General features: G+C 35.4%; 1 non-coding gene across 1 annotated transcript; it reads left to right on the top strand.

Moving 5' to 3' along the window:
* The first annotated feature begins 3,328 nt into the window (after positions 1-3,328).
* Positions 3,329-3,514, top strand: LOC115524399. Its single transcript, XR_003972098.1, has one exon. It is a non-coding gene; the product is annotated as a U2 spliceosomal RNA (small nuclear RNA).
* The last annotated feature ends 1,964 nt before the right edge of the window (positions 3,515-5,478 follow it).

Here is a 5,478-nt window from a genome sequence, read left to right as displayed (position 1 = left end):
AGTGCATCAGGTTATTGAGAATCTTATATGCCACCCAAAGGAATCTGAATTTATCTCAGAGGCATCAGACAGCAAATTCTTCCTAGAACAGGGTAGTATGATTGTATCTTTCAGAAAACTAATCTGGCAATTGAATGCAATGAAGCTGGACACAATAAGACTCACTGTAATGATTCATATATTAGACAATGAGAGCTGAAACTGAATAAAAGTAGAGGAGTGTACAGATATCAGCAACATTTTAAAGAAAAAATAGGCAATTGTAACTACTACTGGGTAATAAAATAAAAGCCTATATTCTTCCTGTGAATATCAACCTAGTCATAACTGATTTCCTTTCACTAATACTTAGTAAGGTGCCTGACACATTTGGCCATTCACTAACCATTTCCTTTAATATATTTTAATATAATTAAGTTAATATGTAATAGGTTTGTTATTTTTATTTTTGAATTAATCAATCAATAATAATAAACACATAAACAAAGCTCTATAGGGTCCTAAACTCTTTTTAAGAGTATAAAAGAAATCCAGATAGCTGAGTTAGATGAGTGTTGTTCCTTTTATTCACTCCCTACTTTAGAGGATATTTTTAATTGTCAGACTCACATACATTGATTCCCTCTCCCTTTCCTAGGGGTACCACAAGTTTTGTTATGTATTTCTGTACCATCCACCCCCAACTCTTATCAACACTGAATCCTAGAGGTCTGTTAAGGGAAGAGTACATGACGTATTTGGGTCCAATGAAACAAAAGAGGTAATTTTGTAGAAGTTTCTGGAATACATGGTTCCTTTATTTTAAAACAGATCCACAAAAAAGGTAGTCTTCCTTCCTCTGAATGCCATGCTGTGTGGATATGAAATCTGGCACAGTCTACATCCATTTTGCCATCAAGGGAGAAACCAGCCTAGAGACGAAGTCAACACACACAAGAGCACATAGCTGAGGGAATCACATAGAAACAAACCCAGAGTCACTGGAATTAACCATCCCTTCTGGTTTCAAAATTTAATAGACCTTCTAACTGTTAAACTTGTTTGGGAAAAATGCTTTTATTGCAGCTTAATAAATATTAACTAATACATTCATGTCTCTTGCCTCATCTTTCATTTTATACTTGATTTTAAATTAATTCTCAGACATTCTTTCAGCTTATAAATAACTTTTCACCAGTATCCATTTAACTATTTGGTGTTTTGTTACATATTTTACTTTTATTTCTATATTTTAATTTCCTATAACCCCACTGAAAAAATGGGGGACACAGAAATTGCACAATTTGTCCACAGAAATATTAATTTGGAGTTCAGGGATCAAATACAGGCTATCTAGCTCCAGAATCCATGTTCCTAACCACTAAGTCACATTGTACACAGCTCAGAGAAGTAAAAGTAGCAAGAGAGGAAAACATTCAAGAAACTAAGCTGTAAAGTGGGCAGAGATTCAAGAAAATGTGAATCAGTGACATTTTCCTTTAAATTTATTTTGAAATATTTCAAACCTACAGAAAAGTTGAGAGAATGCTCATGAATTTTTTAAACCAAGATTATTAATTAACATTTTACCATATTGCCTGGTAATCCATCTATAAATGTGTACATATATATATTTAATTCACATATGTATATATACATATATATGATGACACTATGACAGTTTACCCACATATCATTCAACATATATCTCAAAAGAACAAAGACATTTCCTACATTGTCATATCATTACTATCCTCAAGAAATTTAACATCACCTAATACAATGTTCACATTAAAATTTTTCCCATTTTCCCCAAATTGTCCTTGATAGCAATTTATTTTGTCATCAGGAATTCAATTAAATGTCACTATTTACTTTTGGTTATTATCATTCTATAGCTTCCTGTAATCTAGAAGAAACTTCTGGCTTTTGTTTCTTTCATGACATTTAAGATTTTTTAAAATATTTGCATCAGACATCATGTAAAATATCCCACAATCTCTATTTTTGTGACATTTCCTCATGATTAATTTAAATTAAATAGTTCAGCAACACCAGATGTGCTGGTTTTTTTCCTTCTCGCATCACGAGACCTATAACATCAGTTTGTCTTGTTAACTGATTACTTCATTCAAGGCAGTATTCATCAGCTCTTTCTATGATAAAGATAACTGATTTCCTTGCTTTTAAAATCTAATCTGTAGGGTGATATACTGATACCATGTGCATTTCTTGTTCCCTAATAATTTTTCATCAATGGTTTTAGCATCCAATAATTATTTGAATCAATTATTATAATTGGAGACAGAAAAATGGTGATTGTTTTTCCTTCAAGTGTTATCTGGCTTCATTCTGAGAAACAAGAACTTTACCTCAAAGTCTTTTTTTTTTTTATGTTTATTTATTTATTTTGAGAGAGAGAAAGAGCAGGAAGGGCATAGAGAATCCCAAGCAGTCTCCGTACTGTCAGTGTGGAGCCCAATGCAGGCTCAATCTCATTACTGCAAAATCACAACATGAGCCAAGATCAAGAGTCAGACACTTAACTGAGCCACCCAGGCGCCCCTACCTCAAAGACTTTTTAATAAGTTTTTAAAAATTTTTTGAACAGTTTTGGATTTATAGAAAATAATAAAGACAGTATAGAGAATTCCCATATATCACACACCCATTTTCCCACATCATTAATATCCTACATTAGTATGGTACCTTTGTTATTATTAACGAGCCAATATTGATACATTATGATGAAGTGAAATTCATATTTTATTCAGATTTCCATAGTTTAATCCTGTGTTTTTCTGCTCCAGAATCCCATTCAGCATATCACTTTATATTTGGTCATCATGTCTCTTTAGGTCTCTCTTAGGATATGTTATCTGTGACAGTTTCTTAGACATTCCTTGCTTTTGATGTCCTTTGTAAGTTTTGAGGAGTACTAATCAGGCATTCTGTAGAATGTCCCTCAATTGGGATTCTTCTGATGTTTTTCTCATGACTAGACTGCGGAGGTAGCTTTTTAGGAGAAAGACCACAGAGAAAAATTGTCATTTTAATCATATCCTATCAGTGGCAAATACTATCCTCATAACTTATATAACTTTTGATGTTGACCTTGACCATCTGGCTGAAGTAGTGTTTGCCAGGTTTCTTCCTGGTAAAGTTGCTCTTTCTCCACCTTCTCTTACTGTGTTCTTTGTCAGCAAGCCCACAACTAAAGAGAGAAAAGAAATGGTCCAGCTCCCTGGGGCAAAGTATCTATATAAACTGGAATTCTTCTGCACAGATTTGTCTATTCACTTTATTTATTTGTTTGTTTGTTTATTTATTCATTCAATCATCTATTTACATCGCTTCTCGGCCTTTTGGCTAAGATCAAGTGTAGTATCTGTTCTTATCAGTTTAATCATCTATTTACATCAGTATGTAATTAATGGATTAATGGATATTTATTTTATACTTTGATATAATTAAGTACTACTTTGATAGTAGTCCCTTTGACATGCACCATGACTGCGTATGCAGGGTGGGGTTTTTTTTGTTTGTTGTTTAGCCTTTTTCTTTTTTCTTTTCTTTTTCTTTTTTTTAACTTTCTGGCATTACAGGATGCTCCAAGCTCATCCTGTAGATTTATTTCCTGCCCTCGTCACTGAATCTGCTATTTCTCCAAGGAGCTATAGTTCCTTTGACTGAATAATGGTATTTGAAACCAAGATCTGGGCCATAGGTATGCTAATTGTTTCTGCAATGTCATTGCTCCTAGGCCCTGATAGCTAGCAGAGAGAGGATGTGTGTGTGTGTTCTTGTCATTCCATATTCTTGCCAGCAATTGGTTGGGTTTATTTATTTTTTTAAATTTTATCCATTCTTTTAGGTATGGCATTATTGTTTTAATTTGTAGTTCCCTAATGACAAATAATGTGGAGCAGCTTTTCATATGTTTATTTGCCATCTGTATTTCTTCTCTGGTAAAGTGCTTGTTCAGACCTTTTGCCCAATTTTTATTGGATTGCTTGTTTGCTATTTGTTGATTTTTTATCAACAAACAACTTGGAGCTCTTTATACAAGTCTTTCATCAGAAATGTGTTTTCCTGGTACTCCCGCATGCATATGCTGACATTTAGTGTTGTCTTTATTTCTCTCAGGCTCTGCATATCTCCTCATTCTTTTTTTTCTGCATCCTTTGGATTGCATACTCTCTGTTGATATAACTTCAAAACTACTGATTCTTCCATCAGTTTAAATCTACAGTTGAGCTTCCAAAGTGAATTTTTTATTTCAGTCGTACTTTTCAATTACAGAATTTCCATTTAATTGTTTTTTACACTTTGTGTCTCTTTATTGACAGTCTCTATTTCACATAACATGGCATTCATGCCTTCCTTTACTTAAAGTTAATATTTACTTCCTTTAGTTCTGTGAACATATTTATCATGATTATTTTTAAGGGTTTTTTTTCTATTAAATCCAATACATGGGGGCGCCTCGGTGGCTCCATCGGTTAAGCGTCCAACTTCGGCTCAGGTCATGATCTCATGGTCCGTGAGTTCGAGCCCCGTGTCGGGCTCTGTGCTGACAGCTCAGAGCCTTGAGCCTGCTTCAGATTCTGTGTCTCCCTCTCTCTCTGCCCCTCCCCCACTCATGCTCTGTCTCTCTCTCTCTCTGTCAAAAATAAATAAACATTAAAAAAAAATCCAATATATGATTGCTCTCATGGGCAGTTTGTGTTGCCTGCTAATTTCTGGTGTATGGGTCACACATTTTGCCTGTCTCATGACTTTTTTGGTTGGGAACTGGGCATTTAAGATAAAATAGTTTAGAACTCTGGATGTTCATTCATCCTTAGGTTTTGTTTTATCCTTGTTTATTTGTTTAGTGAGTTGGTCGATGTGTGTGTGTGTGTGTGTGTGTGTGTGTGTGTGTGTGTGTGCGCGCGCGCGCACGTGCATGCATATGAAGTCCATTTCCTCTGCAGTGTAAAGCCTTTGTTGTTGCTCTCCAGAGGATGCAACATGCTCACAGTCACTTGGGATGACCATGATTTTAGCAGAGGTCTTTTCATCTCTTTCTTTGATCATATCCCACTGTTAGGCCCCACTAACTCCCAGCAATAGCATGAACTCTCTTTTTTTTTTCATGCTATGGGGAATAAGTTGTTCCGCATTCATAAGCGATTAAATTTGGGTCCCTTTGAAGCATGGTTTTTGAGGATAATATTTGAGGCTTGTTCTAACTTGAGGCAGGCTCCTCCCCACTTTCTCCCACCCTGCATCTTTCCAGGCAAACCAGCTGGCCTGAAGTTTCACCAGTGATTCCACCAATCTATTAATCTCCTTTTGCCATAAAGTCACTTTCTTTGGGGACACTTTTGACGTCTCTGTTCCTAAGGCCTTTCTTCCCTTTTGGGTAAAATCTCTAAGACTCAACTCCTAGACATGGGAGTAGTGATAGTGACCCACTTCTCTCCATGTGATACCCCAGCTTTAAGAGTGGGTCAC

The sequence above is a fragment of the Lynx canadensis genome, chromosome C2, assembly GCF_007474595.2.
Source record: "Lynx canadensis isolate LIC74 chromosome C2, mLynCan4.pri.v2, whole genome shotgun sequence".
Classification (NCBI taxonomy): domain Eukaryota; kingdom Metazoa; phylum Chordata; class Mammalia; order Carnivora; family Felidae; genus Lynx; species Lynx canadensis.
The sequence above is the reverse complement of the archived record's forward strand: the minus strand, read 5'-3'. Positions and strand labels throughout refer to the sequence as shown.